We start from the raw sequence: 15443 nt of genomic DNA on the forward strand, positions 1-15443 counted from the left end.
AAAAAAGACCTTAGTTTGAATCTTGCACATACTAGCTGTGGGGCAGAACTTAATCTCCTTAAACTGCAGGTTTCTCATCAATAAAATGAGGATAATAAAACTTGTTTTATTGTGGGTATCAATAAAGATGAAGGAAGTAAAGTACCTGGTACTTCAGAACATTGTTCTGCCCTTTCCTGGCTGTGGGTCCTAATGTAAGCTATAATTTCCTCATCAGTAAAACAGGAATGATAAAAGTACCCATCTTAGAGGGTTGTAGTGAGGATTAAATAAGACAATGCACATAATGTGCTTAACACAAGGTCTGGCAACAGTAAGCACTCAGGTGTTGATAATCATGGTGGTGAGGAGGAGGATGTAATTGTACCTGTTAAGATGCATGCAGCCCACAGACATAGGGGATCGGTGGTTTGATGGATTGAGCCCTCTACCATGGAATTTGCCCTTGGGAAGACTGTTGCTGCAAAGGAGAGGCTAGGCCTCCCTATAATTGTGCCTAAGAGCCTCCTCCCGAATGCCTCTTTGTTGCTCAGATGTGGCCCTCTCTCTCTAGCTAAGCCAACTTGAAAGGTGAAATCACTGCCCTCCCCCCTACGTGGGATCAGACACCCAGGGGAGTGAATCTCCCTGGCAACGTGGAATATGACTCCCGGGGAGGAATGTAGACCCAGCATCGTGGGATGGAGAACATCTTCTTGACCAAAAGGGGGATGTGAAAGGAAATGAAATAAGCTTCAGTGGCAGAGAGATTCCAAAAGGAGCCGAGAGGTCACTCTGGTGGGCACTCTTACGCACACTTTAGACAACCCTTTTTAGGTTCTAATGAATTGGGGTAGCTGGTGGTGGATACCTGAAACTATCAAACTACAACCCAGAACCCATGAATCTCGAAGACAGTTATATAAAAATGTAGCTTATGAGGGGTGACAATGGGATTGGGGGGGCCATAGGGATCACACTCTCGTTTGTCTAGTTTGTGGATGGATGAGTGGAAAGGTGGGGGAAGGAAACAAACAAACAAACAAACAGACAAGGGCGCCCAGTGTTCTTTTTTACTTTAGTTGCTCCTTTTCACTTTAATTATTATTCTGGTTATTTTTGTGTGTGTGGTAATGAGGGTGTCGGGGATTGATTTTGGTAATGAATGTACAACTATGTAATGGTACTGTGAACAATCAAATGTACGATTTGTTTTGTATGACTGCGTGGTATGTGAATATATCTCAGTAAAATGAATAATAAAAAAAACAATTAAAAAAAAAAGATGCATGCAACTGTATATAACAAAACTCCAAACAGAAGTGACGCCCACAGTAAGGAAATGTTCTTGTCTCACATAACAAGCAGTCCCAAGTTTGGATAAGTCCCAAGTTGGGTAGTTCAGTGGCTCAAGGATGTCATAAAATATCTAAGCTTTTTCCAGCCTTCACTTTGAGTTTCTCAGCACATTGGCTGTTTCCTACCTTGAGTTGTCCCTCCATGGCTGCAGGAGGGCTGGCTGCCACTACTCCTACTCCAGATAGCACATCTTCTCCGAAGGTGGAGGAAGGGAAGGAAGAGACCACTCTTTCCTTTTCAAGAGAAAGGAAAGATGTTCTGGAAACCAGCTTGCACCAGTGACTTTCTCTCACATCTCATTAGCCAGAATTGCACACACACATGCTGATGCCTGAACCAATCACTGGCCTCTTAAGAGAGAAACAAAACCATGGTTCTGTTAACAAGGAAGAAGGCCGGTACGGCTGTTGGGAAGGCAACCGTCAACCACCTCAAAATGATGATGAAAACTATGAGTGCTTAGAGGACAGAGTTGGGGAAGGGCGTGTTGCACCTGGGAGAGGGGTGAAGAAAGTACTTTATCTGTTTAATGTAGTTTTAAGAGAAGTCTTTGGAGTCACAAAATTCTAAACTGGATTCTTGATTCTGCCAGTTTCTAATTATGTGAACCTGTGCCCATTACTTACCCCTATGCCTGTTTCCATAGCTGTAGAATATCTGAAGAATATTTGAGAATAAAATTAAGCCATACAGAGTAAGTGCTCAATAAATAAATGAAACTATCATTAGTACTTCTGGCCTAGCAACAAGCACAGAACCTGGACAAGTTCCTAGGCTGACCACCATGGAAGTTATTGAAAACAAAAGCATGTCTATATGTTTGTGCAACTTCGGTAGAATTTTCTCTGGGGATGAGAAAGCAGGTTCAGAATGAGGTGAACAGATTAGGAGTGTGGCTGTGGAATCAAGCAGCATGCATTCAAAATCTGCTTCCACTGCTACCACTTAAAAGCCATGTAACCATGGGAAAAATCATTCACCCATCTTGTGCTTCAGTTCTCTCATCTGCAAAATGGAGTAATAGCTCCTTACACTGTGAAGATCAAAGAAATTAATATAAGTGCTTGCCCTGTAAGCTGTCAATAAAGGTCAGTTATTGTTAATGATTTTTTTCTTTTCATCATAAAGATGCAGATATTCTTTTTTGTCTTTCATTGACATTGCATATCGTCACCAAGAGCTAAAGCAACAGGGAAAAACCTAGTTTTAATTCTTGCTCATTCTCTTAATAGCCACATGGCTTCTGAGAATCAGATTCTCCTGCAGCAACGTAATCAGGCCTCCTATCTCTCCAGAGATGAGAGATCCAAATAAAATGCTTTGAAGACAGAAATTCAACATATAATGTCACATTATTTATACTTATTATTTCCTACTATTCACAATTTTTGTCTTATTCTTTCTTATCACCCATGCTTTTCTTTGGCTTTCTGCCTGGAACTTTTCCTTATACTATGTCACTACTTAACATAATCTCCAATATCTCCACTTTCCCTTTTACTCAAATCCTTATGCATCATTACTAATAACCTCTTAAATGTGCTACAAACTTCTTATTATGGGACAGGGTAAAAATATATATTATTTTTATTTATCTAAAATTTATAACTATTTTTCCATAGCCCAAAGGGACTGGTACTGTATCGTATATGTAAAATGTTAACCACACAATAATGATTTATAAATGCTAAACAAAATATATGACTTCAACAAGTATCTGCTAAGGGCCTACTGTGTACACTGCATTGCTACAGAGATGACTCAGGCACAATTCCTGGCCCCCAAAGCTGCCATTTCCAGCTTAGCAGTTAAGATTGGTGAATAAGTAACACCACAAATATAAACATCTCTAAAATAAATATTGAAGTAATGAAGACCTTTTAGAAGCAGTGAAAGATTTAAAAGACTTTGAAGTGGCTATCACTATAAAAAGCACCAGGGATGACTTTTTTTAAAACAACCTTTACGATTTTAAATATTCAAGATTATGTCATTTTTCCAGGATGGATGGAACCTGGATGATGACTTGCTAAACTCAGATTTAAATATTTACCAATGCCATTTCTTCATTCTCTTCTGATCCTACCCCATGATGAAGCACAGCGTGAGTCAGAAAATGAGGGACTCTGGCCTCTAACCTGGGTCTTTAACCCCCAGAACACATGGTGCTTGCCAACCTCCTGGCCAGGGTTCTGGGGAGATAAAGATTTTATGGATGGAAGGTGGGATGAAATTCCCTTTAAGATTTCTGTTTCTGTCTGTGTTCTTGGGGGAAACAAAGACAGACTCTGGCTGTATTAAGCAAACACATTTATTAGACCGATGTAAGGGACTCACAGAATCCACAGGAAGCTGAAGGTCAGGCTTGGAAATAGGCTGGAATCAAGGCTTCCCTGAAAAGGGGGAAGAATCAGGACCACAGCCAGCTCACCCCTAACATCTGAGGGGCCTGGGACACGAGTGCAGATGCAGCCATGGCCTGAGCCCACAACCCACCCACTTTCTCATCCAGCCCCAACCCCATTTCACACCACAAGGGCCTTATGCACACTGGTTAGAACACCCAGACCTTAGTCCAAGCTCTTTCTTCACACCACTCTCCTTCCTAAATAGGTGTTCCTTGGCCACCTCTAATACCTTGTGCAAACACTGGTGGCTTCATTTGTCTTCACAGGCTTCAGGCCTGTTTTAGTGTCCTAGTCTGCTCAAGCAAATACCATGACATGGGCCAGGTTAAACAATGGGAATTTATTCACTCACAGTTTGAGTCTGGGAAAAAGTCCCAAAGACTGTGGTGTTCTGAGGCCCGCTGCTGGCAATCCTTGGTCCTTAGCTTGTCACATGGCAAGCCACCTGGTGGCATCTTCTGGTCTCTCCTTTCTCTTCTGGTTTCTGTTGATGTTCAGCTTCTTGCTTCCTGTGCCTTTCTTTCCCTATGTCTGAATTTCATTCTGTTTATAAAGGACTCCAATAATAGGATTAAGATCCCTCCAGATTGGGCTGGGCCACATCTTAACTTAAGTAACCTTATCAATGGGTTCACACCCACAGGAATGGATTAGGTTTAAGAACATGTTTTTCTGGGGCACCTACAGCTTCAAACCACTACCAGGTCCTTTAAACAGGGAATTCCAAGATCCTGGGTACCCAGAGTATGGTCTAGATCCTGGGCTGTGGATAGGCAGAGCAGAAGCCAAAGGAATTCAGAGTGAGGCTCTCTAAAGCCCAGGAGCCCCTCTAGTCCAGATCTAGGGTAGACATGGCCAACAGCAATGGTCTGTCACTATAGCAGGACTCATCTGGGCTGCCTGGCATCGCCTTGCTGGCAAAAGCAGCCACAGCCAACAATACCATGTATTGGGACACAACTTTTTCCAGAGACCAAGCCTGGGTGACACCATCCAATGGCCAAACCCATCCAAAGGCCAAACACCTGTCTTCCTTGAAGCTGTTCTGAACACAAGTAGGCCCCACCTGGGCCTTTGTGCTTCCTCCCAAGACTGCCTAGAAAAGTGGAAAGGAAATCTATAAAGAAAATAAGGGTGTGTGCTGTGAGCAAGGGTGATTTTATGTTGGATAGTCCCAAAGCAACAAACATGCTGTCTGTCTCTTAAGACTCCATGACTCTTCAGCTGTCTAATAGTCACTCCACGCTACATCTGGTAGCATGGCCATTTCCAATTACACACAAAAGAAAACAAATCTCTAGGCAATTCTATATGCACCATTCATAAGATCAGAGGACAAAGATGTATTTACTTTATGTAATCATTATTGGTATCAATCTACCTTCCTACTCCTTTCCACATATCCCCTCCCACCTGCCCCACCCCAAATGTGTCCACTCCTTTGCAACTTCTATAAGCAAACAATACTACTAAGAATGGTATCATAGACTATTCATTTAAATATCCCTCTGGTGGGCATAAGATTCCAAGAGTCCCATGAATATGGCAAGGAGGAGAAACCCAGTCCTGGGATAGGACTATGCTGGAATGGGACCAGAAACAGACACTTCCACTGTGCCACTCTCTTGACAACAGCCATCCTGTACACATGTCCAAGGCCCGTGATAAGGAGGAAAACAGCAGAGAAGTAGTTTGAGCATCACAGAATCCTCACTAAAAAACCAGAGACTTTAAGTTTTCATGTCTATTCCCTTATTTATTAAAGGAGAAAGGACCAACAGTAAGCATGCAAAAAAACATTTTTGAGTGAAAGTTTCACAGATACATGCACAATAAAAGGAGAAGAAAACCATCCTTCAAAAACATAGGAAACTATGTGTATTGATTAGTAATAATCACTAAGACATATTGTTAAGTGGAAAAGCAAGTTGCTGAACATTGTGATTAGCATGGTACCTGTATTAGTTAAGGTTCTCTTGGGAAACAGAATCAATGAGAGAGATCTATAAATATAAGATTTATAAAAGTGTCTCAAGCAACTGTGGGTATACATGAGTCCAAATTCTATAGGGCAGGCAGTAAACTAGCAACTCCAATGAAGATGTCCGATGAACGCCTCAGGAAACAAACTGGCAACTTCGACGAACTCCTCAGGAAATGCTTCGCTGGTCAGCCAAAGAAGAAGTGAAGTTCCTCTATCTGTCTTGCTTAAAAGTCTTCAACTAATTGGATTAAATCCAGCTGACTGCATTCTCTTATTGTGGAAGACACGCCCTTCATTAACATCATCAGTCACAGCTGCAGCCAATTGACTAATGATTTAATAAACTGGCCTATTGGTTTATTAACGAGCCACAAACATCCTCGCAGCAATGGTTAGGCCAGTGCTTGCATGACCAGACAACTGGGTACCATCACCTGGCCAAGTTGACACATGAACCTAACCATCACAGTACCAACTGTGAAAATGTAAGGAGCAATTACATATACTTCAATACTTGTATATATTTAAAATATGATAGAAGGGATATGGGAGTAAACTGATAAAAGTGGTTGAAAGGACTGGTGGTTGGGGAACTGGGAAAAGAGGGACACTTTCCACCAATTTCTCTTGCACAGTTCATCTTGAAAGAAAGTGGTGTGAAAGCAAAGAAAACAAAAGCAGGAGATGCACTGGTTATTACTCATAGAACCACAAAAGAATAGAACACGCGTATGTATTATTTATTCAAATGTTTAAAAAGGAAAAATAGAGAAATACATTTGATATATTTGATAGGTAAACTAATAGGAAATTCAGCTACTATGCTATGGGACCTAACAAATATGCCCCTACTGCCTTCAGAGAACACAGAGAACAAAGTCTCATACAAATGGAATATTTTAAGAGAAATCATTGGGAAATCCTGAATTGCTCGATTGATGCATGATTAATTGAGGCCTGGAATTTGCTTCAAGAATTTGCTTCCTTTTTTCCTCTTGATTCCTATTTATTCCTTATGTAGTGGAAGCATTAATTTTATAAACTTTGGCAGTATAACTAAACATGGCCAAAGGAGATCCCAAGAAACCAAGAGGCAAAAAGTCATCATATACTTTTTGGTGCAAATTTTCTGGGAAGAGCACAAGAAGAAGCAACTAAATGCTTTTAGTTGACTTCTTAGAAAATTTTTAAACATGTTTATAAAGGTGGAAAACCAGGTCTGCTAAAAATAAAGGAAGGTATGGCAAAGGTGAACAAGGGCCATTATGAAAATGAAAACTTACATTCTTCCAAGAGGGAAAGAAACAAGGAATTCAAAGATCCCAAGCACTTGTATCACCCCAAAATCAAAGTTGACCATTGTTTTAGTTTCCTGACTGCTAAATAAAATACCATGTAATAGGTTGGCTTAAACAACGGCTCACGGTTTCGAGTCTAGGAGAAGTCCAGAATCAAGGCATCATCAAGGTGATGCTTTCTTCCCAAATACTGTGGCATTCTGGGGCTGGCTGCTGGTGAACCTTGGTCCTTGGCTTTTCTGTCACATAGCAATGAATATGGCAGGCTCTCTTGGCTTCTCCATTTTCTTCTAGGTTCCATTGACATTCAGCTTCTGGCTCCTCCCTCTGGTGTGCTCTCTGTCTTAGAACCTCCTTATAATCCTTCAGTAATAGGATTAAGAACCATCCTGATTTAGCTGTCCTACACCTGAACTGAAGTAACCTCATCACGAAGTCCTATTTATAATGGGTTCACACAGGATTGGATTAAATTTAAGAACAAGCTCCAAGCCACCACAACCATCCTGGCCAATACCTTGAAAATGCTGCAAAGAAACTGGCCAGGATGTGGACTCATATTGCTGTAGTTTTATAAGCAGCTTTATGAACAGAAAGCTACTAGGCTGAAGGAGAAATATAAAAGTTATATTGTTGCATATCAGGCAAAATGAGACTCCATTTTATGGGAAAAAGGGCATCGCCAGGCTGAAAACAGCAAGAAAAAGAAAGGAGGTAACAGAGGATGATGAAGACTAGGAGGAGGATGAAAAAAAATAAGACAAAGATGCAGAAAATAATGATGACTTTGATGATGTTAATTTTCACACTGTTGTTTTTCTGGTCTGCAAAGGATTTAACTCCCCTTATATATAATTTGCCTCTTTTAAAGAAAAAAAAAACAAATAAGAACTTCAAGCCTGCGTAAGATTCATTTCGAAACTGTTCAGTGTGTTTTTCAATGTGACTTTAGATAGCTTTCTCCTAGCAGTGTTTTCAAAAGTCACTAACCTTGCCCAGTATAGTGTGGGACTTGAAGGCAGATTCTTATTGCCGAGTACAAATTATGCACTATGAATGGGGATGATAGCTTTTAAAAAAACTAGCATTATTCTTATGCACTATATAGATAACCTTTTTAAGTTTTAATGCATTGGAATAGCTAGAAGTAAATATCTGAAACTATCCAACTGCAACCCAGTAGCCTTGACTGTTGAAGACGATTGTATAGCAATGTAGCTTACAAGGGTTGACAGTGCGATTGTGAAAATCCTGCGGATCACACTCTCTTTATCCAGTGTATGGATGGATGAGTAGAAAAATGGGGACAAAAACTAAATGAAAAATAGAATGGGGGGGTGATTTGGGTGTTCTTTTTTACTTTGATTTTTTATTCTTATTTTTACTTTTTTTGGTATAAGGAAAATGTTCAAAAAATAGATTGTGGTGATGAATGCACAGCTATATGATGGTACTATGAACAGTTGATTGTATACCATGGATGACTGTATGGTATGTGAATATATCTCAATAAAACTGAATTTAAAAAATAAAAAAAATAAAAAATAAAAAGTAAAAAAAAGCATTATTGAGATATTATTGACATACAATAAGCTACACATAAAGTGTACAATTTGATAAGTTTTGACAACGAAACATTCCTACAATCAAGATAGTGAACATATCCATGACCTTCCAAAGTGTCCTTAAACCCCTTTGTAGTCCCTCTTTTCCATTCTGCCCCACCCCTCTCCCCCCAATTCCCACTAGGCAACCACTGATATGCTGTCTATACTACAGATTAGTTTTCATTTTCTAGAATCTTCTATAAATGGAATCATTCAGTATGTTCACTTTTTGTCTGCCTTCTTTAATACAACATACTTATTTTGAGCCTAATCCATTCTTTTCCATGTATCAGAAGTCCATTCCTTTTTATTGCTAAGTATCAGTCCATCTCATTATATGGGTATTGTACATTTGTTCATCCATTCACTTGTTAACAGACATTTGGATTGTTTACAGTTTTTTGGCTATTACAAAATAAAGCTGCTATGAACATTTGTATTCAAATGCAAAGACTAGGAGTGGAATGACTGGATTATATGGTAGGTGCATTTTTGTCTGTTTAAGAAACTACCAAACTGTTTTCCAAAGTGGTTGTATCAAGTTTCATTCCCATAAGCAGTGTTTTCGAGTTCCAGTTCCTCCACATCCTCACCAAGACCTGTAGTCATCAGTATTTGTAACTTTAGTCATTCTAAAGCTGTGTAGTGTAGTGGTTTCTCGTTAAAGTTCTGATTTGTATTTCCCCAATGACAAGTGGAGTTAAGCATATTTTGATGAAGTGTCTATTCAAATCTTTGGTCCATTTTTTTTTTTTTTTTTTATAGGGTTGTTTGTTTCCCTTTTATTGAGTTTGGAGAGTTCTTTATCTATTCTGGATACATGTCCTTTATCAGATACATGGTTTGCAAATATTTTATTCCAGTCTGAGGAATGTCATTTCATTCTTTAGCTGTGTCTTTCAAAAAGCAATTATTTTTAATTTTGATGAAGTCCAATTTATCAATTTGTTCTTTTATGGATTATGCTTTTGCATCTAAAAAATCGTTGCCTAATTCAAGATCACAAAAGTTTTCTTTTATATTTTCTTCTAGAAATGTTATAGCTTTAGGTTTTACATTTAGTCTATAATCCATTTTGTGTTAAATTTTTTATATGGTCAAAATATTGATCAAAGTTCATTTGGTTTTTTCTTTCTTTTTTTCACACGGCTATTCAATTGTTACAGCACCATTTGTTGAAAAGGAAGGTAAATATTTTTTATCTTCAGATATCTTTGATGCAAGCTATATAAAGCAATTGTCTATAAACTGAATACTACTCTGTAATTACAAAATAAAGTTGTAGTTATTTTACTGACATTCTGAATGTATCTAAGTAAATATATTTTTAATTAATAAAAAGGCAAGAAAGACAACATCAACTGAAAAAGCACAGGAATCGTCCAACGTTGCTTGAAAAATTGTTTTAAAAGACTTGCTCTTAATCTGGTAAAAATGTGAATTGAAGAATTAAAGGATACTTGCTGCTTTGCTCCAGAATAAGTGGTAAAGAATGCTAAAACATAACACATAGGAACATCCTGCTGTCCATCATCACAACTTGATCCTGAGTTTCCCCCAGGATCCTGGATTGGCCAACAATGATTTCTACCAATTGCCATGTTAAAGCAGAACTAGGCTGTTTTGAGTTCAGTATTAGCATATTGCCCTCTTCTCTCAAAACAAACCTACCCTGGTGCATCTTCCCTTCATCATCCCACCCAATGCAGGGCTAGGTGGTAACTTACTGAAGAGTAAACCTCCCAGAAGGAAAGAGGAGAAGGCAGAGGCAACTTTCTTTACTGATACTTGAGTGATAACTGAGTACAGGAAATTGATAAACATCTGATTTAATCCTTGCAAAATTCTGTGAGACAGGTACTGTTATTCTCCCTATTCTTCAAATAAGGAAACAGGTCTCAAGCCTGGGAGGGTGTGTAAGTTACTTTGTTGGGAGCGGGATGGGAAAAGAATGCAGATGAGGGTGGGATGGCTCACAACCTGCTTGTTCCTAACCTCACTTCTATTGGGATCAACCTAATTTTACACATGGCCTGTATTCCCTTGTGTTCAAGTTAATTTGCAAGACTGTCCTACATTCTGTTTTAGAGAGTGACTCTCTTTGAAGGCACTTTGTCATAAGCACACAAACATCTTTCCTAAGTGAGTACTGTTACTGCTAATTAAGGAAGAATGAATGCTGATACAAGCCAAGGGGTCAGGTTCTGACTCACCCTTTTTGGCTTCATCCATGAAAACAGATCCTGTGGATTCAAAGAAGTGTGATGATAAAAGGCATGGTTGGGGCACCGCATTTCAGCTTGTTGAAAAACATTTGAACATGGCTTTGTGTGCCCCAGAAATAAGCCTTCTATAATTGAAATCTGTTCAGACACTTTATCAAAAATATCTGTCTCTTCTTTTTCCTGAAGTGCCTCTGATGCCACAGCAAATCTCAACTAAAATATTCTAAAACACCTCCTTTCATTGGTAAAGGAGGACCAAAGCTGTCTAATTTTAGGATCTAACAGTTGGCATGCAATTAACACTATATTTATTATGGGTCTCAGAGGAGAATAACTTATTTATGGGTAAATTAGAATCACTATAATACAAACATGCTCCCACGGATCAGGAACTAGCTATGCTCAACCAGGGACCATAAGAACTCTGCCATTTTTACAATATGGGGCTTACTGTTTCAAAACAAGTACAAGATCAGACATCTTTGGTCCATTTTTCAAGATCAGTCCCAAATGCTACAGCAGGATTCCAGGGTTTCAAAGGAAACTATAAGAAAATTTGTTCAACTTCCTGGAAAGAAAGGAAACCATGTTATTGTAAACAGCTGAGAAAACTGAGGGTTTTTTGTTGTTGTTATGTTTTTTAAAGTTAACCTTATTGTGCTTTTAAAACTTTGCTGAACAGAGATAAATGAATCTAATCATGCAACTTTATTTTTGTACCATTTATCTGCTAAAATAGAGTAGAGGAAAGCATGCCTTATGTTCAAATAAGGAGAAATAAAGTTAAAGAAATAAAATCATTTATAGAATGCTACCATTGTCCTCCTGAGAACAGGGGTAGTATAATACTCCTGTCTGTCAATTCATTATCACCATTAATTTCCTCTTTAAGAGATTTCCAACCTAATTAGAATATTCCCACCTTCACCACGGTGGCTTTATAAAAACATATAGAGCATATTAAAAATACACCAAAGTATATGTTCCTCCCAACTCTTAAAAACTATATCACAGTGTTCTACATGGGGTAAAGCATCTCCTTTTTTGAATTTATTCTTGTGTGTGATATAGAAAAAAATTCTAAAATCTAAAGGTAGGATTTAGTTTTGCTGCTGTCTGTTATCTGTTTTCCCCAGATTGAGGACTTTCAGTTATTGGTAGCCTGTGACTACTTTCTCTGGCTCAGGTGTTCCTAGGTCTTCTTTTCCTGCCCAACGTACTATCACGCATTGGCCCAAAGATAAGTACTTAAACATGATTTTTAACTAGTACCTTCATGGCCAAACCCATTCAGCACAAAGAGAAATGAAGAGCTTGTAATTATGCCTGATCATCCTTCCTAAATGAGACAGTCACTCTCTTTTCTGTGCACAAGTTCAGAGTACTCCTGAGGGCAAGGGAGCTTCAGCCAAAGGGCCTCTTGCAGAACTATATTTTTGGAGGAGAGGCAGCCTCTTGAAATACTGCCTACTGGCTGACACCCCAGGAACACTTTCAGATCTTAGAACAACTCTGCCTGATCATTAAGGCAAAAGGCACGGAACAAACAAGGAAAAAAAAAAAAAAACCCTCGATCATTCAAATAACTGCATAACCATTTTTTTTTCCACTTGTATTCATATCCTTAAACCCTGAAGTTCAATAGGGTGGGGTGGATGTTGCTTTGAAGCAATGCACATTGGCTTCTGCACCTTTCATATCTGAGTAGAAATGTCAACGAAGCAATGTGCCCTGAAATCTAAAGATGATACTCTTTAAATAAAATAAACCAAAGAAATTACATAAGCTTCTTTTTATCTATTAATAGAAAACTGCTGTGAGATAAGAGCTGGAAACATCATAATTATACAAGAAAAGTTTGATTTACAATGAAAGTTCTTTGACTTGATAGTTCCACTATTGAGAGACTAAAGTAAACACACTAAAATTTCAGTAGTGATTATCTCTGGATAGTAGGATTGTAATAACATTCATTCTTTTCAAATTTTCAAAATTAAGAATACACTGTATATATAACCCTTTTTAAATAGAGAGCAATTTACTACCAAACAACATGTCAATATATAGGCATAATGTATTTATTATTTTTATCCCTTCACTTAATATTTACAGTTCATTAAGTGCAGGATGGTATTGAAGGCATATGATGAAGGATGTTTGCAATATTATCACTTTCTCAAGAAGTTCACAATAAAATGAACAACATTTAGTAGCAATGTCATTACAAGCACTACAAAAAGCATAAATATTCTTAGCAATATTTATGCTAAGAAAAACTGTTCATTTATTGAAGAAAGAAGTGTGAATGCTCTGTGAGGGCCCCTACCCTGTGGTGGGCCCTGATTCTTGGGGTGGGGCTCCCCAGTTCATTATTTTCCATGGCCTTTGGATCCATCTTGGACAAGTATTCCTTTTCTGTTATCCTCCTTGGCTATAGCTGAAGGCCAAACAGCTTTTTCAGTCTGCTTCCCACCTAAAGAAGGTTGAGGGCTCAAGGCTTCTTTTAAGTTCTCAACAGTCATAGGTCTGTGGTTTCTTTGGCACTAAAATTCTCTTAAACATTTACTCATCTTTTAATGTCTTTGATTCTCCTCATTTCCCTCTGCAAATAATCACATTCACAGTTCTTTTCTATACAAACTTCCTAGATTTGCTACAGACTACCTAATTCATTCAGAGATTTTAACTGAGTATGCCAGCTCATAGTTTGATTTTGATTCTTGTCGCAAGACAGTCTTAATTGGTTTATGTAAAAATGTGCTTTGAAAAAGTGTATCTCCGTTTTCATTTTTACTCTTTGAGCTTGATAAGAAGCTTCGTCTTCAATCCCTACGAGACCCTGAAGTTGTGACTTTCGCTATTCCCTCTTATTCCTAGTTAAAGAGAAGAAGAAAAAGAAGAAGAAGAAGAGGAAGGAAAGGGAGAGGGAGAGGGAAGGGAGGAGGGGGAGAGAGAAGGAGGGGAAGGAGAAGGGGGAGGGTGGACGGGGAGGGGAAGGGAGAAGAAATGTGAATGTTGATGTTCACATGCAATGGTTGCATGCATGACATTTGTTATTTTGTGAGGGCATAAAAGAGGGTTGGGGTACAGTTGCATTGTAGGGAAGAAAAACAAAGGTATGCACTTATAATCTCTGCTCAGTGGTGACCTCAATTTCTTAAGAGAATCCAGTGACCAAAAATATCATGTGTGCATGTTTGTGTAAGCAGTCCTCTTAGTGATTAAAAATAAGTCAAAACTGTCATGGCCACTGATTTTTGTAATGAAACAAATCAGAACAAAAGATGTTATGCTGCAGGGTTTGGAGACAGCAGGCTAAAAAAGATACAAAGCTGTCCAGTTCTGTATGTCAGATGTGCTAGAGTTATTTAGTCCCCTCCAGAACTACATTTTCTATTGTGTTTCACATACTAAAGTAGAAAGTAAGACCTTAAAGAGTTTGGACCAAACCCAGTACTAATCCTCTTTCTTTGAATTAATGTGAATATTCTCTTCTAGGGTTTGTGGTCAATTTACAATCAAAGATTCTTAGAGAGTGGTTTACACAGGGTTTGGAGGCCAGTTCTCCAGGAACATTGGAAACACTAGTCTGTGGCAGCCTCTAGGAGGTGGTTTATATTTAGAGGATTAATTTACAAGTAAATAGTCTTGTTCATTGACGTTTAGGCTGCAAATTAATCACATTTTCATAAAAATGGAGTTCATTTGGGGGCAAAGCTAAGTTTACCAGCTATAGCATAAAAAGGGAATGTGTTGCCAAGGGACAAACTGGAACCAATACGTGGTTATTCCAACTAAAGGATCTCTAGCCAGACTGAAGCTAATGGAGCGAATATTCACATAGGTATATGGGCACCCCCCCCCCTCAGATTTATGTCTACAGACCTAAATGTAGACTGAAAAAAGAAAAAAAACAAGGAAGCATGTCCAGAGTTGGGATTCAGATATGTACAGAAAAGGCTGAGGGACTGTAGGCTCTGACAGAAGCCAACTTGTGGGTTGGCAAGGCCTCTGCGAGTTCGCCATTTTTAAGCAGCCTAGCTGACTTACCAGCAAGGCTTGAGTGTCAGAGATTAGTGGTTTCAGATACTATTTGGAATCCATCCTAACCCAACCACCTGGGTAGCAGGCATATGTGCCCTGTGGAGAAAAAAGCCGTGCTCCAGCCCTGATAAAGCACCCTTCCCAAGCTCTGCATGCTCAGGAACTGAAACAGTCCTCTGCATTAGTGGGGCTGGCTTAGAGTTAGCACATTCAGGTGTGAAGGTTAATGGGATTCATTCTTATTACATGCTAGGAAAGCTGAGAGATTTTCAGGCTTCATGAGGAAGAAGAGTCTTCCTCAATATAAAGATAATCTTTTTAAAAAATAGAAGGTCACATTAACAGATTTTTTTTTTATCTTGCAAAGTGGTAAATGTCCTAGAACTCAAAGTGTTTAAGCAGAGACTTGAAAAATTTGCTTTGGATGGCAAGTTGGCCTAGCTAGCCTCTAAGGTCCCTTCCAGGGTCCTTAGCTTCTAGGAAAAAGTGGATTTGAATGTGCCATTTTCCTTTGCCATCTTTGTTCAACTCACATGCAT

The sequence above is a fragment of the Choloepus didactylus genome, chromosome 13 (assembly GCF_015220235.1).
Source record: "Choloepus didactylus isolate mChoDid1 chromosome 13, mChoDid1.pri, whole genome shotgun sequence".
Taxonomy (NCBI): domain Eukaryota; kingdom Metazoa; phylum Chordata; class Mammalia; order Pilosa; family Megalonychidae; genus Choloepus; species Choloepus didactylus.